Raw genomic sequence first — 24413 nt, 5'->3', positions numbered from 1 at the left:
TACGGATAGACATTGCATGTGTGAGTCATACTAACCCATTTGTTGTTTTGTAGGTGTCAACCGGTGTGCATAGCTTGTTTGCTCAAATATCCTGCTAGGGGCCACAAATCCAAACTGATGGATCCACGTAACACCGGTAAAGGCAGACATGTTTGGGATCGGTTATCGGCCAGATCAAAAGTCGTCTAGACCAAACAGAGGACGTCGTCCATCGTACACCTTTGTCAGTGCAGGAATGCTGGATCCTGGTCATGTTTGTTCAGTGAGTGAGGAGATCGACTGTGACCATGAGCTCGAGTTGTGGATAAAGTCGTGCGTACCAGGCAATTGGAAGGCCTCCAAAATCACCACTGTCGCTCATCCGGAAGTGTAGCATTTCTGTGTTTTAATTTTGTTTGCATGAAAGCCATACGTTTTGCCCGAAACGTAATGGTCCATTGTAAGGGCCACCTCATGTGTTTCATTTTGCAACATTTTGCATCAGTAATAAATGGATGTTTTTGTGATCAAAAGCGGTGTTCCCTGTTTTTCATTTTTTGCAGTTTTAAAAAAATAAAAATGGCAATGTTTGTTTTCATTTTTTCCCTTTTGAACTTGTCTCGTTCCATCCACAAAAGCGACCACCCTCCTGATCTCATCGATAACAATTTGGTTACACCTCTATATGACTTCGACAATCCAAGCTATCATGCCAAAGAAGAAGGCGAAGAATTTTGTGATCTGCTGGAATTGGCCAAGTTGTTGAAACAAGAGGAGAAGGTGATTCAACCACACGAGGAGCAAGTCAAGATTGTCATCCCAAGTACCGCCGAGGTCAGAAGGGAAATGAAAGTTGAGGCCGCTTCAGAGGCGAGTCGAGAACAGAATGGTAGCCCTGTTGAAAGAGCAGGTTGATATCTTCACCTGGTTGCATCCAGATACACCAGGGTGGAATACCCATGTTATGGGGCACGAGCTACCATCGAGAGAAGACTATCCTCTAGTGAAGAAGAAGGCCGGTGCCACGAATCAAAGGGCTACGGTGACTTTGTTTCATGATATGACTCATCGTGAAAGCGAATGCCATGTTGATGACATGATGACAAAGTCCCAAGCAGAAGAGGGGCACCCGGTGGACTTGATCAAGTTGTTTGACCGGTGGAGATAACTCATACTGTTGAGTCTAAGTCAGTGCACTTATGGAGTGTTGTCCAGCAAGCTGCCGAGGCATGTTGTGAATAAAAGAGGAATCGAGGTTTTTCCTGCAAAAAAAAAACAGAGAAAAAAACAATACAAGAAACGCCTGAGCCGAGAAAAAAGGAAATCAAATGGTCAGGTGGAATGGTGACTGCCAAGGGGCATGGAAAGGAAAATGAGTAGCAGGAACCTCTGATTCTGATGCCTTCCTTGGAAGAAACAACTGTTAATCAGGTACTTGACAGCCCTCAAGGGGTCTATGAGGTGCGTACTGTGTCAGCATGACTAGTCTTGTCGAAAAGAGCACGCAATTTACCTAAGCAAAAAGTTTATCGACTGTGAAACAATACACTCACTGTTCGAAAAAACTTGATGTACTTTGGCATAGGCTGCTCGCCGATTGAGACAGTGTATGCTGATTCATACCACTTTGTGGATGTCCAAAATGGATCTGATCAAGTATGTGCTTGAGGAGATAGCGTTGAACGGACGGGTTGCGAGAGGGCAAATGATGTCGACTGAATACGATATTCGGTATATCTCCCAGAAAGCAATCAAGAGGAGGTATTGTATGGTTATCTCGCCCAACAACCCATCAATGATTCTCAACCAAGGAAGTTTGGAGTCCCTGATGAGGACATCTCGAGGTACTCAAATCGAAAGATTGAGAGTGACCGATCCCGGAGGAGGGGCCTGACCCTGAATCCGAACGGATTCTGATGTCTGATGGGGAAAGTTTAAAGTGAATGAGCTGGTGCTTCCCCGACAACATTTGAATGCACCAACGATGGTGGCTGAGTACGAAGTTGGTCCTGAGTGTTGTACTTCGGTACGTGCATCTACTGGGGCAGCGCCTTCCTCATTCAATATGGGATGGAAGTGATATTGCCTGCTGGAGGCCAGATCTCATTGTGGAGAGTCCGGATGGATGAGAAGTTTGAAAAAGGGCGAGTGGATGAGGACTCGGTATAGCGTGTCGAGCCTGACCGCGGGAAAAAGTTCGACAGTTACTTGTCATGGGGCGGTTGTACCCAGTAAATGAAGCGTGTTGTTAACCGAGAAGTGGGACCTCGTGGGTAGCATGGAAGAGATGTGATGTTGAAAAAGATCCTTCCTCCTCAACGATCGTGGGGCAAATGGATAAGCAGTTATGAATGTCCATTCGTGGTCAAAAAAGTCTCCTCTGACAGAGCTTTGTGATCGATAACCACGAATGATGAAGATTTTCCATCCCCTGTGAATGCGGACGCAGTTAAAAGATACTTCGTGAAAAATTGACCCGCTGGACAAAAAGAATAAAAGAGTCCAGGCAAAAAAGGGCATCCCGGCGAACCAAGGAAAAAAGAGAAAAGGTTCGGGCAAAAGTTAGGGATAATGAAAAAACTGTACACCCGGCAAGTCGAAAACCCCACAAGGGCGACTTGGGCAAAAAAGGGTATCCCGATGGACTGAAACCCGAAAGGGCGGTCCAGGCAAAAGAGGGATTGAAACGAACAACTACGTCCAGCATGATCGTTTGTGCTTTGGTTAAGACATCTCAGCTAATCTCCGACAGAGACCGATTGGAAGCGCCTTGTTCAGAAGGCCGAAAGTGCGGAAAGTCTTGAGGACATATGAGGTTTAACCGAGTTGGAACCCGATGAGATCACGGTTTCACATTGCCATTAGGATAGATTTTCTCCTTTTATGCGCAATCACCTCTTTCCAGGGTTTGCCTCCTGTGGGTTGCTCAATTCTGAGCCATTTTTTTGTTTCAGTCAATAAAGCGTGTGTTCAGTCAAATAATTATGTTTTTGTTTTCATTACCGCTTTGATTACGAAAACATCCGTTCGTTTTGATAAAGAATACTTGCATTTTGAAACATAGAGGTCCCTTCCGATGCATGCTTATAAGATTGAAATCTGGAAATCTTATTTGGAGGTTTGAGTGACCAAGATGTTGAAGCATTGGCATGCCTGGGGCACGCTTTTATCTAACAATCTCTTGTGCAGGTGCTGTTAGATATCTTCATTCGCTGGCGAGTAGTGATATGAAGCCTTTTGACAAAAGATCCCCACAGAGTCCAACCAGGGGCAAAGGATAGACGAACAATGAAAGGACGACGAAAGAAGGACGACGATCCTGGAAGATTTAATCAAGAAGACTCTTCAAAGTCTAAAGACTGGAAAGTTTGTATGAATCCCAGGAATTCGATCTTCGTGGGATGAATCAGAAGAGTCCAGACGATTCTGGAAGTTCTCAAAAGTGGAAAGTCAACACTGTGGTAGGATGGTGAACACCAGTGTTCGACGAATCGAAGGGCGGCCCGTGTCCGATAGGCCGTATTTCCCCAATGGGTTTGAGAGTGTCATCTCTCTAGCAGATTCGAGATCAGTGCCTCCTCAGCAAGCCTGAAGGTTGCCGTATCCCCAGCGGAGTTGTGATTGTTTTCCAAGTCTGAAACTGCCTTCCCAGCAGAGTTTGTGTTGATGGTTCTCCCCCAGCAAGGTGAAATCATCCCCAGTAGAGACAAGCATGGGTTGCCTCCCCTAGCAGGGTAATCGCCAAGCAAGTCCGGGTTCGATGGAGATCATCCCCAGCAAGGTTTGTCTTTCCCCAGCAGGGTGGAAGTTGACGTGGTAATGAGATCCTCAGTGCAGTTCCTGGAGTTCCTCAGTGTTGTCTCTGGAGGAGACGCGTGTTTATGCATTCATCATGTAGATAAGCATAACATATTGCATCATTAGTGCGTGGCATTTCCATAATCATGGGAGATTACGCTAAAAAAAACTCATGCATCTGCATTGCAAGCATATCCATTAGCCCGAGGCCGTGGTGAATTGACCAGGAATGGGTTGTTGGAAAGAGTTTAGCATCGCTTGGATCGATTTCAGAATTGGGTTCCCCAGCAGGGTTGAGAGAGGTGTTTTCCCAACAAGTGACCCCGCAAGTGAGGGGGTATCCCCATCGTTGTTACTCCCCAATTGGTAGCATCTTGCCAGCTTGGATCTTTTTCCTTAGCAGATGTGGGGGTGTCTGATCTCTCCATGTAGAGTTGACCCTTTAAGCAGAAAATGTCTGTCATTTCCTTCTGCGCTCCCCACGAGTTGTGTCCTCGTGGATGACGGTTGTTTCCGTTCCCTCCCCTTGGGATGGGTTTTCCCTAGTGAGTTCTTTCCTCATTAGGATGTCTTGGTTCAGTTTGCCTTTTTGGATCGATCCCGAATTGGCTTCCTTGTGGCTGTCTCCTGTTTTTCCCTGGGGCATAAATGAATAGTTGCTCACTAACCGGCACTCATTCATCTTATCCTCAGCGGAATTTGTGGGCTTCTACCTACAAACCGGTAGTTGTAAGTCTTATCTTTGTGGTTTTCTACCTACAAACCGGTAGTTGTAAAATCCCACTTTCATCCCCTAGCAGAGGTAGCCTTTGTGGTTCATTCTGTTTGTTGGCCTCTACCTACAAACCGGTAGTTGTAAGTCCTATCTTTGTGGTTTTCTACCCACAAGCTGGCAGTTGTAAAATCCCATTTTTGTCCCCTTGGTGGAGTTAACCCTTTGTGCTCATCCCGATGATGACTGGTTACTTTTCTGTGGTTTTCTGCCTACAAACCGGTAGATGTAATCCCCTCTTTGCAGTTATCAGTACCCAGTTTGCGGTATTGATAGTCTTGTCCCTTCTGGATACTGGCCTTGATCAAGCAGTATTGTCCCCAGTGGGTCTTCCCCTTCCTTTTGGATACTTGCTCCGAGTAAGCAACTTTATCCCCTTTTGATTGGTCATCTTTGCATACCTATTCCTGGTACCCGATGCCTTTCTTTTCGGTCGTTTATCCATTTAACAACCTCCAACCCGGTTATGGATAATCTTCCATGCGAGTCTATTATCTACGTTTTGACGGCTATAGATAATCTGTCTCACGCGCTCTTGGGTCGAAGTCGTCCTCCCCAGTCGAGTAAGATTCGTATTCCTTGTGGAATCGGATGTCCATCCTCTAACAAGACTGCTTTTCTAGCCCTCTTCAGGATGTTGAGTGTTTTTGAACACAACCAATTCACGTTTGGTCGGTCACCTGTTTCATACCTACAACCCGGTATCCTTGGTGTTCCTTCCTGTTTGCTCGCTGTTGTGACCTTGTTCCCCAGTGAGATCCCTTGCAAGTGATCAGCCTTGCCCTGTCATCTTGTAGATGTCAGTATCCCGTTAGCACCCGCGTGTGTTGTTTCTTTGGTGTCGGTAAACACCATCTTTCGGTGATTTCCAGTCATGCGTAGTGTCTGGTCTTCTTTGGTGTCGGTAAACACCGTCTTTCGGTGCTTTCCCAGTCATGCGTAGTGTCTGGTCTTCTTTGATGTCAGTAAACATCATCTTTCGATGTTCGTAACGTCGTCCCTTCCCTAGTGAAGTTACTCCTCTCCGTTGGTGTCGATAAACGTCGAGTTTTTCCCAATTATCCGTTGATGATTTGGTTGCGTTCACTCTTCCCTAGTGAAGTTTCCTCCTCTCCGTTGGTGTCGATAAACGTCGAGTTTTTCCTACGCGTCCGTTGGCGTATAGTTGATATGTTTCCCCGCAGGGTCGTCCCCAGAAGTTTACTCCTCTCCGTTGGTGTCGATAAACGTCGAGTTTTTCCTACGCGTCCGTTGGCGTATAGTTGATATGTTTCCCCGCAGGGTCGTCCCCAGAAGTTTACTCCTCTCTGTTGGTGTCGATAAACGTCGAGTTTTTCCTGTGCGTCCTATGACGTATAGTTGATTGTTCCCCGCAGATCATTTGGTAATACCATATGATTCCCCTCAGAGTTTCCTCCTCTCCGTTGGTGTCGATAAACGTCGAGTTTTTCCTATTCGTCCTATGACGTCTAGTTGTACCTTTCCCCAAGTGGATTTACCTCCCCGTTGGTTTCGATAAACGTTGCGTTTTTCTCATTCGTCCATGAACGTCTGATTGTATACCCTATTCCCAGTCATTCATTAATGTCTGGTTGACTTCCCAACCAGAATTCCCAGTAGACGTCCTATTCGGTTTCCGGTTGTGGTGCCTTTCCCTCGTGAAGTGGCTTTCTCCTTCTCCCTTTTGTCCTATGACGTCTGGTTGAGTCTCCCTTTCGTCCTATGACGTCTGGCTGAGTTTCCTCCTTCTCCGTTGGTGTCGATAAACGTTGAGTCTCCCTTTCGTCCTATGACGTCTTGGCTGAGTTTCCTCCTTCTCCGTTGGTGTCGATAAACGTTGAGTCTCCCTTTCGTCCTATGACGTCTTGGCTGAGTTTTCTCCTTCTCCGTTGGTGTCGATAAACGTTGAGTCTCCCTTTCGTCCTATGACGTCTTGGCTGAGTTTTCTCCTTCTCCGTTGGTGTCGATAAACGTTGAGTCTCCCTTTCGTCCTATGACGTCTTGGCTGAGTTTCCTCCTTCTCCGTTGGTGTCGATAAACGTTGAGTCTCCCTTTCGTCCTATGACGTCTGGCTGAGTTTTCTCCTTCTCCCTTTCGTCCTATGACGTCTGGCTGAGTTTTCTCCTTCTCCCTTTCGTCCGATGACGTCTGGTTGAGTCTCCCTTTCGTCCTATGACGTCTTGGCTGAGTTTTCTCCTTCTCCGTTGGTGTCGATAAACGTTGAGTCTCCCTTTCGTCCTATGACGTCTTGGCTGAGTTTTCTCCTTCTCCGTTGGTGTCGATAAACGTTGAGTCTCCCTTTCGTCCTATGACGTCTTGGCTGAGTTTCCTCCTTCTCCGTTGGTGTCGATAAACGTTGAGTCTCCCTTTCGTCCTATGACGTCTGGCTGAGTTTTCTCCTTCTCCCTTTCGTCCTATGACGTCTGGCTGAGTTTTCTCCTTCTCCCTTTCGTCCGATGACGTCTGGTCGAGTCTTCCCATTCATCCTATGATGTCTGGTTACCTCTCCGTTGGTCTTGGTAAACGCTGAGTTTTTCCCCATTACGTTCGCTGACGTATGGTTGTATCTCTCTTTCCATTCATTCATTAATGATTGGTTACCTCTCCGTTGGTCTTGGTAAACGCTGAGTTTTTCCCCATTACGTCCGCTGATGTATGGTTGTATCTCTCTTTCCATTCATTCATTAATGATTGGTTACCTCTCCGTTGGTCTTGGTAAACGTTGAGTTTTTCCCCATTTCGTCCGCTGACGTATGGTTGTATCTCTCCTTCCATTCATTCATTAATGTCTGGCTACCTCTCCGTTGGTCTTGGTAAACGTTGAGTTTTTCCCCATTACGTCCGCTGACGTATGGTTGTATCCTTTCCTGGTTATCCCCAGTAGAGTTGAGTTACCTCTCCGTTGGTTTTGGTAAACGTTGAGTGTTTCCTAGTTGTCCGTTGGCATCTAGTTGAGATGATTCCTGTTCCCATGCATCGTGTGTCGATGTCTGGATGTGGTTGTACCTCTGAAGCAGAAAAAGAAGAAAACAATAAAAATCCCCAGCAGTGTGCAAATTTCTGCGGTACTTGGTATTCAATCCCTGTTTACCCTGAAAGTCTGACAGCCGTTGCTCTCATCCATTCGGGTTCCCAGTTGATTGAATAGGGGCAGCTGTAGCACCTCAAATTTGCACCCTACCATTTTGTACATTCATTTCATATTAGGTCATAGCATCAACAATGTCCATTGCATAACATTGCATTGTCCATTTGCCCAAGTGCAAGCTCAGTTGATGAATCAGGTCAGACTGATCAGGAGAATCAGTCAATCAAGCAAGCAAGTGCCATTTTCATTGGGACAAAGCCCTAGGGTTGATTTTTCAAGCTCATATGGTCCAAGGATCATCTTGAAGTGGTTTGGCCAAAGATTGGATGCTCAGAAGTCACCAGTCATTGTTCAGTCAACCAAAAGTCAATAAAAGTCAACTGTGGTCAACTGTACATTTAATCAGTGATTTGATGATTGGAATTGGTTGAATATGTCTCATTCATGTCTATATAAACTTCATTTGGCATTTCAAAGACCAAGGTTGAAGGAATTGAGCTCAGGCAGACAGTTTCCCAAAATGGCAAGTGGACCTGTAATTTCAGCTGCCCAAAATGGAAACTTTTTCTCCTCAAAATAACTTCATCATACAAGCTTCAAATGGAATTGTGTCCAACATGAAAGTTGAAGATCTTGTTCTCACCATTCCAAAAAGTCCAAGAACTCAAAAATCTTATGTGCGGTTTGCAAAATATGGTTCAGTGAAGTTCAAAAAAGACCCGTAATCAGGAGGCCATAACTACCACATGGATTGTCCAAATTGCAAATTCTTTATATGCACAAACTCCATTTAATGTGTACTTCAATGGTGCATAATCGGATTTCTTTGAAAATGCTCCATGCAAAAGGCCATTTTTGAAGTGAATTATTTAGAAGGAGGGGCAAAATCGTCCAAAATGAGAAATATGGAGAATTTGAAAATGAGGCCAATGCAACCAGCTCCCAAAGGATATTTTTGATTGTTTCCAATTGAAAAATGCTGCTAAAAATGCTGCTAAGCTTCAAAAAGAAAAAAAATCCAAAATGCACTACATGAGCTATTTTGCACTAATCACTTTTTCATGCTTAATCATGGTTAAGGAGGGATTAAGAATCCATATATATACTTAAATCCATAACAGAAAAAAGGTTAATCACAATCTCACAATCACATTTTCTCTGCAATCACTATTCATCATAACAGAAAATCCAAAAACCAAAATCTCAATTTCTCTCATTTTTGCTCAAAATTTTTCACAACATTTTTTGGATCATTCACCAAGACTTCATCAATTTGGAGCGAATTTCTCTGTTGATTATTGACTTGCAGGTAATCTTGAACTGCTGTTGAGGAAGATTGGAGTGAAATCGCCGTCGATTTGCAACTGTTGTAAAACCTGCTGGCTTCCATCACAGTCCAAGAATTTGTTCGATTCGGAGATTCTCGAGCTGCAAGAATATCATCATACGCATCCTGAAGCAACGTCTTGTACCTGTTTCACGATTGGAAGCTCGATCGCACGGTTCCGCCGGTACTGTACTCAAGAAGGTTGGATTTCGCATCGCGCAATAGCTTAAATCTTGTTAGGGATATTGTAGATTGTAGTTCATGGATCATGTATCAATTTGTGGTTTGTGTTTTCGTTGAAAATTGAGTGAATTATTGTCAATCTAGGTTTCGATGCGTATCCTTCTTGCTTTCGATTTGTTCTGTGTACGAATTGATAGATGAAATTGTTCACATATTTATATTCGCGATCAAGAACCGGTTCGATCGGTATGGAGATTGTGGATTTCTGTTACGATTTGCCCGAAACCTAAGTTCGCAGGCGAAGAACTGATGAACTGCGAAGAACATTCATCCATTTTCTGGAAATTTTGCTCGTTGATCCGTCCCGTCCTCGTTTCAATTGCGTTTCCGTGTTTTTCCTTGCCAGGCCAAATCACAGCCGTCCGTTTCATCTGTTTGCAACGCAGCGTTTTGAGTTGTAGTTTAATAATTACGCCTTTGCCACTGCATCATAATATAATTAATTAAATCCATTTTAAATGTCAAATAAATGTTAAATAAATATTTAAAAACTTTAAAAAATCATATAATCATCAATTCTAATCCAAAAAACGCAAGGTTTTTTTTGTTGATCATCATTTTCTCTCTACTTTTTTATAGAATAAAAAACTAAATTTGTGCTTGGTGAAAAAAATAAATTGCCATAGAATGTTTTTAATGTACACATATTTCTACATGATTTACCATTTTAATTATAGAGACCACATGCTATATCCAAATTAAATGAAAATTGAGATATTGATTCTTGACATCCTTCTGGATTTTTTGACATAGATTTCATAATTTTTGAGTCTATGGTTTATTATATATGAATTGGTAAATTTGAGTATGAAATAATGTGACATCAAGTGACATGCTGAGTTTCTCTAATTGTTTACCATGCTTCCCTATGGCCAATGGCCTTGAATTTTTGCATGAAGCTTGTTTGACATGTTAACACCCCCTGTGAATTTTTGTGGATTTTTGCAATCCATTTTCGATTTGATTAGTATTTTTCCTTGCTGCCGACCATTGTTGTGGCCTAACTAGTGTAACCTTTAGTCTACATGTTGCCATATGCACACGCTTAGTCTAATGACCATGAAAATTGATAGGATAATTCTTAACCCCTGTAGCTATCTTTTGGCTTTGGTCCCACTGATTTATAATGCACCATTACTGTTTACCATCTAATTGAAGTTGGTGTATAATTGTAGGCTTCATTTGATGTTGTTTTTGCATGCTCCGATAGGTTTAATTAATTCCTATTGATCTACTAGTCCAAATGACTTGAAAATTAACATGTGGCTTGTTGAATGCCTTATGGTTAGAACATAATTTTTGTGGATTTTTTGATGCCATGTTGGCATTTATTTGAATGTGATCTCGCTGGTTGCTTGTATGAGACTCCGCATTGCGTCTTTTGCCTTATATGTTGCATAAATTGAAATGAGAGCATAGTTTGAATATGGGACCAATTGGGATCCCTTTGTATGTGAAATACTTTGAATTTGATCATGATTAGCTTGCTGTTTTAACATTTTTCCCTCTTTTGGACCCTAGGCTTGTCCTAGAGGTCTTGTTGCTTACCTTTGAGTTTGATTTTGATTTTGCAGGTTAAAAGGTTAATGCTTAAGGAAGTTGTTTCATATTTTGGATGTTTACTTTGATCATTGTATACTAATGTGTTTGTTTTGTAGGATGTTTGCTTCACTCGAGCCTTGTGCCATGCACATTGTTGTTTGATTGTCCCTTGTTGATTGATTATTGTATTGATGTATGTTTGATTTTGAATGGGATGCTGATCCTGTTTGACTTTTTCAGGTACCCTTAGTTGCTCAGTTCTCTTAAGAACTTGCATTGCTTTGCTTATAAGCAATTAGCATTGAGGTATTGCACCTTCTTCTTCATGTAGTCTGGAGACCCGGCCCGTTATTTGGCCGGGCAAACTGTCTGAAGTCCTCCTTAAGAGGCAATGCTTGTGCATGTTTATATTTGTCCTAAGCAGGGAAAGTCCTCATTTGAGGCAATTGGTGGAAGGTAGGGATAAGCAATCTATCCCCCACTATTCTGTGAGTCTTCTCCTTGCTCCCATTACATGGTTGTAGCATTGAGATCCAAGCCCAAGATCTTGTACATTGTACAGTCGAGTCTATGTCCTGAGCGTAGAAGGGTCCCCCCATTCTGGACCCACGCTCCCTTGTCTGATGCTCTCTCTGACTTGAGATAGAAGCAATGAGGCACACCCTTCATCACCTTTCATCTAGCTTCACCTTAGCCCCTCAATGGCAAGGTTAAGAGCTAACCTGACCCCGATACAGAGGCTTGTTTGTTGAGGTTGATATGACCCCTCGACTAAAGCCTAGCCCTGATGTTTGAGCCCCCTTGTTGGTGTGTTTATTTCATGCTGTATATGTTTGTGTGGTGTGATTGTATCCCCTAGGTTTGCTAGACTCCGCGTAGTCTCGTTTGCATGTCAATTAAGGTAGCACGGTTCCTTCGTATAGGACTTCCTTTCTTGCTTGAGCTTTCCTAAAACACAAACAAACATTATCCCCTCTTAAGGATACGTCAACTCCTTCTACTACAGGTGAGTAAGTCTCCAAAGGTCGAGCATCCGGTAGATTGCGTAGTGACGTCGTCCACTAAAAAACACAAACCAACAGGAATAGTTTAGCCGAACTACGGCAACTCTGATTCTCACGTTCAGGTGAGATACGTAGGCACGAGACGCGATGTCTTGCCGAGTTTGACTAACCACTAACACTAATTCTTTTCTCTCGCCCTCGTTGCGATTGAGACCTCCCCTTTCTCTTGCCCTAGTTGCAATTGAGACCCTTCTTCTTGTTGCATGCGGTTGTGTGTTTTGGGTTCGGATGCTGACATAATTCCATCAATTGGTTGTCGGGCTCCACGTCTGCCCTTTCGAGTGTGTTTTGGGTTCGGATGCCGACATAATTCCATCAATTGGTTGTCGGGCTCCATGTTTGCCCTTTTGAGTGTGTTTCGGTTCGGATGCCGACATAATCCCATCAATTGGTTGTCGGGCTCCATGTTTGCCCTTTGAGTGTGTTTCGGTTCGGATGCCGACATAATTCCATCATTTGGTTGTCGGGCTCCACGTTTGCCTTTGCCTGCGTTTGTTTGTGTGCGTGTTAGCCGAGCTACGGATGCTCTGATTCTCCTTCGTCCAAAGGAGATACGTATGCATAGGATGCGATATCCTAGCGAGCATGTGTCGTTTCCCCAGTCCGAACTACTTAGACTCTGATGTCTATGCTTGATAGACTAAGTAGGCCCAGGATGCGATGTCCTGCCGAGTCAGTCTTGTTTGTTTCCTTGTGTCTCTTTCAGCCTGTGTGTGTTTGAGCAGTGTTTTAGCAACCAATTTTCCTTCCTATTGTGCGTGGATCCCGTCGAGTACGACGAATGCGTAGGGGTGCTAATACCTTCCCTTCGCATAACCGACTCCCGATCCCATTCTCTTTGGTCGCGAGACCATGTCTTTTCCAGGTTTACTCTGAGCGTTTCCTTTCCCTCTTTTGGGATAAATAACGCACGGTGGCGGCTCTGTTGTTCTGTTTTCCCGCCGGTTTTTCGCGTAATGCGACATTAGGCAGAACAACGCTTGGGACTTCTTGGTTGTTTACCATAAGATAGTATCCTCCGCCTACCCTGTTTTTGATTAGGTGGCTGGAGCGACAGTAACTGGTATCCATAGATAGGGGTGGCAAAGATTCTAAATTTTGGAGTCGGTCCCCTAGATTTAAACCAAGTGCTATGGAGGTTATTAATCTTCCAATCACGAAAGGTTGGCGGCCTCTAGCATATAGAGTGCGGATATGATGAAATAAGAAAGAAGCAGCGTTTACCTTTGTATCCATTGCAAAGACGCAGTGGAGGAAGAATAATTCCTTGGCGTTGACTTTGCTGTTGTTCGGTCTTCCAAAAACTGTGTTTTGCAGGATGCGGATAAAGTACCGGATGGTGGGGTTATGTATATGCGAAGCAAGTAGCACATCCCAGTTGTTGGTTTCCACACCGGATATTTTTCTAAAGAGGTCGAAGGCGTTTATTTGCCACTGGGAGTTCGGAGGGATTCTTGGGTGGACTCGGTCTCCTACAGGGAACTGTAGCATGGCACTCAGCTGATCCTGGGATAGTGAGTATTCGGTGTTGAACATGCGGAAGGTTACGGTACCGGTTAAGTACTCGTCTTCACCGGTGGGAGTGTTGTACGAATAAGAACTTAAAAATTCTAAGGTGAGAGATGGGTAGTAGGTTGATTATGAGTGCATAGAAAGGTTAAATCAGCAAGGCGGAACATCCATTGTATACCTTGAAGTAATCCTAATTCTTGTAAACAAGTTAAATCAGGATACCTGGTAGATACGACACCTCGCTGTTCGAAACGCTCGAACTGCTCCCTTTGATAATTATCATCTTCGAATCGGAAGATGATATTTCCGAATGCTTGGTTTCCCGCCATACTGATAAGTGGGTTGAAAGAAGTAAAATGTAAGAAAATGAAAGGTATTTTATAGAATGGTTTGTGGTGTATGAAGAAAGGTATGGTGGGTATTTATAGGAAAAAAATTTGGAAGTTGGAAAGGGAGTGGGTGAAAAATAAATAAATGTGGGTAAGTGTGAGTAAATGGGTGAATGAATGGGGAAGGTAAAAAGTGGGTGGTGTAACGGCCGTGTCTCCAACGGTTACTAACGTTCACCTAGTCTGAAGGTGTCACGCTCGTGACAGAGGTGTTACGGGCGTCACAGGCACTTGGTGTGACGACCGTGATGGAGTGTGTGACGCTCGTCACACAGTAAGTTTGCAACGGTCACTGCTTGCGTTCTTCCTAATTTGTTTTTTTTACTATTATATTTTATTTTATTTTATTGTTATTTTGTTTTGCTTATGCTTATTTTATTTTGCTATTGTAATGCTTTTAAATTTCCTTGCATGCTATTCTACTACCATAATATATGTATTTCTTTAACAGACATAGCATATAATGGATATCATTACTTGTAATTATAGAAATTGCATAGATCAAAATAAAATAAACCAATAATGCAATAGCTTCATAAAATAATCATAATGTAACATTGGAAGACCAAAGGCAAACATGCGAAAGAAAAACAAATACTAACATTAAAAATAATGTGAAACAAAATTAATAAATAGCCTAAACTAAAACTAAGTAACTAAGAAAAACAACTTCTAGCCACTTGCATGATCTCTGGCTGGAGGAGCAAAGGAGTTAACACGGTTTAGCAACTCGTGGAATTGATTTGTCATACTGCTCATGCATCCCAGAAATTCTTGTCCCATGTTAGCTAACTCTTCTCTGAGGGCGTTTTGTTCTGACATCAAGGCTTGAATGATGGTGTTATAATTATCTCCGGGCATATGATGTCTAGGATCGGGTATTGCCGACTCTTCGGTCGGGACGGGTTGAGGAGGAGGGTCAATATTATAATAACCAGATGGTGTCTGAGGGTCAGACTCAGCATAAGGAATCTGGTCGTCACAAATCTCATAGTCCTGGATGGATTCAGTAGATCTAGCAGGAGAGGGTATTCCGTTCAGATTGTAGAGTCAGTTATTGCGGTTATGAACACTAGTCCTCGGACTAGGCAAGGTGAATAGGCAAAGAACTTGGTTGTTAATTATAAGCTCAAACTCTTCAGGCCCGAGGTTTGCTATAAACATAATGTTGAAGAGGAAGGGTATACTCATAGTCGCAAGGCCACAGAAAGGGCTTAGGTCAAGCATAGGTTGACGTAATCCGATAGCATTACCAATCATGGTTATCAATCCGGCTATTTGAATTGGTGCTCGTTCATCTTGGATAAGGCGGTCAAAGTTCGCCAACATAAAAGTGGCACCATTCACAGGACGGTTCTGGGAAGCACAAAACATGATGAAGAGTTCATCACGTGATACTGTAGTACTATTTGACTTCTTCCCAAAAAGGGTGTGGGCCAGGATCTTATGGAAATAACGAAAGGCCGGATTATGTATGTTTCCAGAAAGAAACTCATGTTCCTCGGGGTCGTCATTTTCAGTCAAATTTCCCCAAAAATGTTCAAGTTCTCTATATTCAAAAAGGTCTTCTTGGCTCACTGTGAATGTATCAAAAGAGGTAGGGAAACCTAAAAGGTTGGTAAAATCTTGAATGTTAAATTGATACTCCATGTTGAACATTCTGAATTGAATGAAACCTCTGCTTATTCCTTTTCCATGGCTGGGTAGATAGATCAGGGAGCTAAGGAATTCCAGCGTTAGTCTCCGGTAAGTGACGAATTGTCTTCGGATAGGAGTGGTTTCCCACCCTATTTGACTCAGCAAATACAGGACACTCTCTCTTAGTCCAAGGGCAGTCATTGCCCAATCATCAGCATACAAACTAGGTAACATCTCTCTCTCTGCTAGTTCCTCAAACTTTTGTTTCTGAGCTTTCCCTCTGAATTTGATACCCATACGATCAATTTGTCCCATCAGGTTAGTGTTAGCTAGAGAAAAGAAAAACAAGAGTTTTAGTCAGGATTTGGCCAAATGCCGAAAGAAGAAAAGAAGAAAAATTTTATAAGTTAAAATAAATTAAGAAGAAGTACTAAATAAAATTTTAAAGGAATAATAAAAAAATAAAAAAAAATAAAAAATATTTGTGGGTTGTCTCCCACGAAGCGCTTTGTTTAATGTCGCAAGCTCGACATAAAAACTATCAAATATAATCTATAACTTCTGGAGGCATTACGTCTAAGTGCAGGACTTGCAAATCTTCATTGTTCTCTGCATAGTGGTAATGTTTTAGACGCTGCCCGTTTACGATAAATGGTTCCATAGATTTGCCTTTAATTTCCACAGCTCCACTTGGAAAGACATTGGTGATTTGGAAAGGGCCTGACCATCTAGAACGTAGTTTTCCTGGGAATAACTTAAGTCTAGAGTTGAACAAAAGGACTATATCGCCTTGTTTGAAGATTTTTCTTGATATACGTTTATCATGCCATTTCTTCGTTCTTTCTTTGTAGATTCTGGCATTTTCGTAGGCGTCTTGTCGAAGTTCCTCTAATTCGTTTATGTCAAGAATTCGCTTTTCACCAACGGCCTTATAGTTTAAATTTAGATTTTTAATAGCCCAGTAGGCCTTATGTTCTAATTCTACCGGGAGGTGGCAAGATTTTCCATAAATAAGCTTAAATGGGGTTGTCCCTATGGGAGTTTTGTAAGCGGTTCGGTATGCCCATAAAGCTTCCGGTAGTTTCGATGACCAGTCTTTCCTTGAGGTGGCGACTGTTTTTTCCAATATTTGTTTGATTTCTCTGTTAGACACCTCCACTTGTCCACTGGTTTGAGGATGGTAAGGTGTCGCTACTCTATGTCTTACACCATACTTAAACAGTAGTTTTTCGAGTATCTTAGATATGAAATGCGATCCACCATCACTGACTACTATTCTTGGGACACCAAATCTCGGAAATATTATATTCTTAAAGAGTCTAGTTACTACTCGTGTGTCGTTTGTTGGAGAAGCTATAGCTTCAATCCATTTTGATACGTAGTCAACCGCTACGAGTATGTACTTGTTACCGAAAGAAGGTGGAAAAGGTCCCATGAAATCTATTCCCCACACGTCGAAAATCTCTACTTCCAAAATGCCCTTTTGTGGCATCTCGTCACGTCTAGATATGTTTCCTGTGCGTTGACATCTATCACATTTCTTGATAGCCGCATGCACATCCTTCCATATGTTTGGCCAATAAAGACCGACTTGTAGGATTTTGAAGCAGGTCTTGGATGTACTTGCATGTCCACCATAAGGAGCGGAGTGACAATGTTGGATTATATTTTCTATCTCTTCTTCAGGTATACACCGATGGAAAATACCATCGGGGCCTCTTTTGAAAAGTAAAGGGTCATCCCAGTAATAATGTTTTATGTCATGGAAGAATCGTTTCTTTTGTTGGTAAGATAAATTAGGTGGAACTATTCCGGCAGCTAAACAATTGACGAAGTCAGCGTACCATGGTGTAACACATATAGCTAAGGTGGTCTCTACCTGTTTATCAGCTTTATTTTCTTCCAAAGTAGCTATAAGTTTATCGTACGAGAAATCATCGTTGATCGATGTTCTTTCCGGTTCCAGGTTTTCGAGTCTAGAGAGGTGATCTGCTACTACGTTTTCAGTTCCTTTCTTATCTTTGATTTCCAGATCGAATTCTTGTAGCAACAAGATCCACCTTAGGAGTCTAGGTTTAGCATCCTTTTTTGTTAAGAGGTACTTAATGGCGGCATGGTCAGTGTAAACGATTATTTTAGCTCCGACCAAGTAAGAACGAAATTTATCTAGTGCAAATACTACTGCTAAGAGTTCTTTCTCGGTTGTGGCGTAATTCATATGTGCTTCATCTAGAGTTCTACTTGCGTAATATATGACGTGAAGCTTTTTATCCTTTCGTTGTCCTAAAACAGCACCCACGGCGTAATCACTTGCGTCACACATTATTTCGAATGGTTCATTCCAATCCGGGGTCTGCATTATGGGCGCAGAGATCAATGCTTGTTTAAGCGTTTGAAATGCTTCTAAACATTTATTGTCAAAGATGAATTCAGCATCTTTCATTAATAATCCGGTCAAAGGTTTAGTTATTTTAGAGAAGTCTTTAATGAATCGTCGGTAAAAATCGGCGTGTCCTAAGAAGCTTCGTACTTCTCTCACAGTTTTCGGAGGTTGAAGGTTTTCGATTACTTCTATTTTGGCTTTGTCTACTTCAATTCCTCTATTTGATATGATGTGTCCTAAAACAATTCCTTCTTGTACCATAAAGTGACATTTTTCTCAATTAAGTACTAGGTTTACTTTTACACATCGCTTTAGAACTCTTTCTAGGTTTTCAAGACATCCTTCAAAGCTTTGTCCGCATACGGAAAAATCGTCCATAAATACTTCCATGATATTTTCGAGAAAATCGGCGAATATTGCCATCATGCACCTTTGGAAGGTTGCGGGAGCATTGCACAAGCCAAACGGCATTCGTCGATAAGCGAAGGTACCAAAAGGACATGTGAATGTTGTCTTTTCTTGGTCATCAGGATGAATTGGTATTTGAAAGAAGCCTGAGTAACCGTCTAGATAGCAGAAATGAGAATGTTTTGCTAATCGTTCTAACATCTGGTCTATGAATGGTAAAGGGAAATGATCTTTTCGGGTTGCTTTGTTTAGTTTTCTATAGTCAATGCACATTCTCCATCCCGATTCGATTCGTTTGGTTATAGTTTCTCCTTTTTCATTTTCAATAACTGTTATACCTCCTTTCTTTGGTACTACGTGTACAAGACTAACCCATTTGCTATCAGATATAGGATATATGATACCTGCCTCTAATAACTTTGTTACTTCCTTCTTCACTACCTCACTCAGGATCGGGTTTAGTCTCCTCTGATGTTCCCTAGAGGTTTTACAATCTTCTAGCATGATGCGATGCATACAAATAGAAGGACTTATTCCTTTAAGATCGGTGATGTTGTATCCTAGTGCGGTTGGATATTTTCTTAAGACATGTAGGAGTTTTTCGGTTTCGAGTTTTCCTAGGTCTGCATTAACTATTACTGGTCGTTCAAGTTCTAAGTCTAGGAATTCATATCTCAGATTTTTGGGAAGTGTTTTCAGGTCGAGGTTTGGTTTCTTAAGGCATTGTGCAGGATCCGATGTCATTGCTAAACATTGGTTAAGTTCGTCTTCTACACGATAGTCAAACAATTTGTCATTTTCTAACTCTGTTTCTTTTATGCATTCATCGATGATATCCATAAAGTAACATGTGTCATCTATTGCAGGTGCTTTTAAAAATTGGGAAAGAATGAACTCAATTTTCTCTTCTCCTACTTCGAAAGTGAGTCGTTCTCGTTTTACGTCTATGATCACACTGGCGGTTGCTAAGAATGGTCTTCCCAATATAATGGGTGTAACTTCATCTTCTCTAATGTCCATAATTATAAAATCGGTTAGAATGTAGAATTGTCCTATGCGCACGGGAACGTTTTCAAGAATTCCTACAGGATATCTAACAGAACGATCTGCTAGTTGCACAGACATTTTAGTTGGTCTTAATTCTCCCATTTCCAGTTTCTTGCATATGGATAAAGGCATAACACTGATACCGGCTCCTAAATCGCATAGAGCCTTATCTATGACAAATTTTCCTATGTGACAGGGTATAGAGAAACTACCAGGATCCTTAAGTTTTGGAGGCATATTCTGGATTATGGCGCTACATTCAGCAGTGAGTGTAACGGTTTCGCTATCTTCAAGTTTCCTTTTATTAGAAAGAATTTCTTTTAAGAACTTAGCATATGAGGGCATCTGCGTAATAGCTTCTGTAAACGGAATTGTGACGTTTAATTGTTTCAGTAGGTCAACAAATTTTTTAAATTGGCCCGCATCTTTGGTTTTAATAAGCCTTTGAGGGTAAGGGATAGGTGGCTTATAAGGTGGTGGAGGTACATAAGGTTCTTTCTTTTCTACGGTTTCCTTATTACTCTCTTCCTTTTCCTTAGGTTTACTTTCTTCCTCAGTTGACTTTTTAGAGTTTTGGTTTTCCATCCTTGGATCAGACGGTCCTTCTACTTCCGTTCCACTTCTTAATATGATGGCATGAGCGTGGCTTTTCGGGTTAGGTTGGGGCTGTCCAGGAAATGTGCCAGTTGGGGCAGCAGTAGGCTTGTTGTTGAGCTACTTGTGAGATTTGTGTTTCCAGCATTTTGTTATGGGTGGTCAGGGCATCTACTTTACTTGCTAGTTGTTTAATTTGTTCTCTAGTGTGTACATTCTGGTTTAAGAAATCTTTATTGGTTTGCTGTTGAGAAGCTATGAAGTTCTCCATCATGATTTCCAAGTTGGATTTCCTAGGAACGTTATTGTTAGGTGTAGATGGGATCGGCTTTTGATATCCCGGAGGTATAGCTGGGGCTTGACTTGGAGCTTGTCCTGGTGCGTATAAAGCATTATTACTCTTATATGAAAAATTAGGATGGTTCTTCTAGTTAGAGTTATAGGTATGCGAGTAGGGATTTCCTTGAGCATAATTCACTTGCTCTGCTTGGATTCCTGTTAGGAGTTGACAATCTGCAGGAGTCTGACCTTGGATTCCACAGACTTCGCAATTTTGAGTTGCGGCAACCACGGTGGCTGGAGGTGATACATTTAAACTTTCAATTTTCTGGGCCAGAGCATCCACTTTTGCATTAACATGATCGAGGCTACTTATCTCGTATATGCCACTTTTCGTTTGAGGTTTCTCTACCATTGTTCGATCGCTTCCCCACTGATAATGGTTTTGGGCCATGCTTTCGATAAGTTGATAAGCATCGGCATAAGGTTTATCCATAAGCGCACCACCTGCGGCGGCGTCTATTGTTAACCTTGTGTTGTATAAGAGACCATTATAGAAGGTATGAATTACTAATCAGTCCTCTAAACCATGGTGTGGACAAAGTCTCATCATGTCTTTGTATCTTTCCCATGCTTCGAAAAGAGACTCGTTATCTTTCTGTTTAAATCCATTTATCTGGGCTCTCAACATAGCTGTTTTGCTTGGAGGAAAATATCGGGCAAGGAAGACTTTCTTCAACTCGTTCCATGTGGTGACTGAGTTGGAAGGAAGAGACTGAAGCCATCTTCTAGCTTTATCTCTTAACGAGAAAGGAAAGAGACGAAGTCGAATTGCCTCTGAAGTGACACCATTAGCTTTAACAGTATCAGCGTATTGGACAAATACGGATAAATGAAGGTTTGGATCCTCGGTAGGATTTCCAGAGAATTGGTTCTGTTGCACTGCTTGTAACAGCGAAGGCTTAAGTTCGAAGTTGTTTGCTTCGATTGCGGGTGGAGCAATACTCGAATGCGGCTCATCTTGCGATGGAGCGGCGTAATCTCGAAGAGCACAAGTTGGTTCTGCCATCTCGGGTATCGGCGAAGGAAGAAGAGTTTTGAGGTCGGGCACTTCGATAAGAGGGAGATTGTTTGCAGCACGATATTCCCGAATTCATCGTAAGACTCAGAGATATAGTTCAATGTCGTTGATTCATAAGTAAAATGGCTCGCCTTGTGAGCGAGTGTGTGGCATACAAATCAACGAAAGAAAAAATGAAAAATAAAAATTGCCTTAGTCTCTAAAGCGTAACAGGAGAGTTACGATATCGACTAAATAAAAGTCCCCGGCAACGGCGCCAAAAACTTGATCGCGACTTTATGAGTCGAATTGGGGTACTAACTGCAAGTGCACTGTTCTATCGCGTAGTTTTAAAAGATATCGATCCCACAGGGACTTATGAATCGATATACCGTTTTCTAAGGTTACTTCGTAAAGCTAAGGCGGATGATACTTTGATTGTTTTGGGGAAAAGTAAAACTAAAATTAGATCTAAATTAAATATTAATTAAGCGGATATCGGTATGTAGTTCGTCGTAATTAGGGAATCAAATCTTCGTTGGTTTCTTGGTTTTAAAAGAAATCTTTTCAGTAGACACTATTGATTAAAAACCTTTTCTCAAACTCTCGCTCTGTTGAATAGACCATGACTTTATATTAACGTAGCTGTCACTTATTAGTTAAGTCCAAAATCGCTTTTTGAAAACAATAGAATCTATAGAAACTCTTTTTATTAAAATAATAACCGTTTAAACACCCTCGTCTCAAACTCTCACTCTGTTGACTTAGATTATATAATTAAACTTAAATGCTTAACTCTCGTCCTCACATTTAACCTTTAAAAATACTATTTGAAAAAGATTAGAATTTAATTAACTCTAAAAATTGCTTTCGCCCTGATTTAAAATTAATGTCCAATTTACACTGTCCAGTTAAAAACTCAAACTTTCGTTCTATTAATTTTAACTTCTTTATGTCTTTTACTCTCGTACAAAAACTTTGGGATTAACCCTGTAAATTGAGACTATAAAAAGAGTGATTTATTTTTAAATGAAATTAAACCAACTTGGTTTTTGATTCCTTATTCCGCTTACTTTACATACCGATATCTAAATTAATTAGCCGGACATGCTAAACAGGTCTAAACAATTATCATGCTTAAATAAAACCATATCAGGCAAACAATATAAATAAACAGAAATGCGGGGCATATATAAATTAAAACAATAAATTAAAGAACCTGAATAATTAATAGCAATCTTGAACACTCCACCACAGACCGGTTGGATTTGTTCTTAAACTCTTCAATCGGACAGCAAAATAAAAGCGAAGGGATAAAATACTATGATCTAACGTAAGGTTAGATCCAGTAAAAGATACACAATAGTTTCCGGTGTAGAAACTATTGTGTGAAAAATTAATTAAGTGCTTGAAAGATTGACTGGAAAAGAAAAGGAAATAAAAATTGCTAGGAAAGTAAGTGCTGAAAATAATAAAAAGTAGTGAAAATAATGTTGTGCCGAAAACTGGAAAATTGAGATGAGCGTGAGAGAGCTGCAGGGTTGGATCTTTGGCTCTATTTATATTACTCTCATTTGTAACCGTTTCCCTTTGGTAACTTTCTCATGTCAATTGGTCAAGCGAAGAAAGAGGAGGAACGTGCTTCCGTTGCTTCTGTTACGCGTCAAACCCAAAAATATAGGAATGGGGGTGTGACGCTCGTCACACCTTGTGTTACGCTCGTAACACTTAGCTGGGGGTGTGACGCTCGTCACACCTTGTGTGGCGCTCGTCACAGCTTCAACGCTTCTGGCTGATAATTGTGGGCTGGGCTTTAGTGGAATTGCTTTTCATTCTCTTTTTGCACCCCCTTTTCTTCCTTTTTCACTTATGCTTCAAATAAGTTACCTGAGATAAATAGAAGCGAAAATACCAAGTAATATCGAATAATATGAAATAAATCGGAACAAATAATAATATAATTTAATTAAATCGAGTTCGAAAATGTGAAATTATTTCATGTTATCACTGTGGCGTTGTAACCGACCTAAACCATGCCATATAATGTTCAGTTAGTCTAACACCACGTATGACTGGTTCGTTTAAGATGTGTTTTCGTCGATTCCTCTAATGGCGACACATCTCTTTTGTGAAGTCTCTCTAGTTAGAATAATCCCATTGACCATCGACTCTTTGTTGATGCCAATCTCCCAAACACGTCAGAGGTTCTAGAGTTTGTTGTTGCATGTCGAAGTACAGTTTTACACGGTCACTCTGGTGCATCTCCACAGTAGTGAACCGAATAATTGGTGTTTTTGCTGTCCAAATTGCATCATCATCATGGTTAACCTGATGATCAAGACCCAAATATGGTCTCTAGATAAACTGTACAAGAATATGACATGATTAGATGATATGTAATAGGATGATTTTTTTTAAATCAAATGTAGAGTTGCGTAGTAGTATTACATCGTCTGGTCCAACTTGGTCTAAAAAATTGCGATAAACTAGTACAACGTGTTTCAGACACCTGTTGTAGTTCATCCCTTTAACTGACCACATAGATCGAAAAGATTGGAAAAATATTATTTACAGTTAGTTGTAGTATAAAGTCTAATAAATTAGATGGTACAATTTTAAACTTACTTTGTTGCAAAGGGGAATATGAATGGATTCTTGTTGACTGGGGCAAGTGACAGCAGTCTTGACCAACCCCATGCTTGTAGCAAATAGGCACGATAATAAAACGTACAAGTATTTTTTTAGCATTTTTACACAACCAACTATATAGATGGAACAAAACAGCTGAACCCCAACTATATGTGGTTACCTTATTTATGTTTCATAAGAACGGAAAATACATGATATTTACCGTATTACCAGTACTTTCAGGAAATAAAAAATTACCAAATAGAATCATAATATAACACCGAGCTTTAATTATCTTTTCATACTCGGTAGATTCTTCATTTAATGTTATACTTTCATAATATTGTTTAAGATATTTTAAATTAATACCTTGATCCCTAGCTTGACCATAAGTCTTTCCCGTAGTTGTGTCTCCACACAAAGGGGCACCTAATAATTCATCGCATATAGAGTTATCTTGGTTAACTCTACCATTGACGGCCTTACCATTGATATGTAGACCTAACAACATGTAGATGTCCTCAAGTGTGACGATACACTCACCGAAAGGAAGGTGAAATGTGTGGGTCTCGGGTCTCTATCTCTCTAACAAAGCAAGAATAAATTTATAGTCAACCGAGTATGAGACTATGTTGAGTAGATTACCAAAATCGCATACTCAA

General features: G+C 41.3%; 1 long non-coding RNA gene and 1 other non-coding gene across 3 annotated transcripts in view; both read left to right on the top strand.

Moving 5' to 3' along the window:
* LOC127120067 (uncharacterized) overlaps nt 1-24413 on the top strand; it is a 180549-nt gene that overhangs the window by 132522 nt on the left and 23614 nt on the right. The window lies entirely within an intron of this gene.
* LOC127125035 (small nucleolar RNA R71) lies at nt 20648-20754 on the top strand. The gene has a single exon (XR_007804501.1). It is a non-coding gene; the product is annotated as a small nucleolar RNA R71 (small nucleolar RNA).

This window comes from Lathyrus oleraceus, chromosome 2 (assembly GCF_024323335.1).
Source record: "Lathyrus oleraceus cultivar Zhongwan6 chromosome 2, CAAS_Psat_ZW6_1.0, whole genome shotgun sequence".
Classification (NCBI taxonomy): domain Eukaryota; kingdom Viridiplantae; phylum Streptophyta; class Magnoliopsida; order Fabales; family Fabaceae; genus Lathyrus; species Lathyrus oleraceus.
This window is presented reverse-complemented; position numbering and strand designations above follow the sequence as displayed.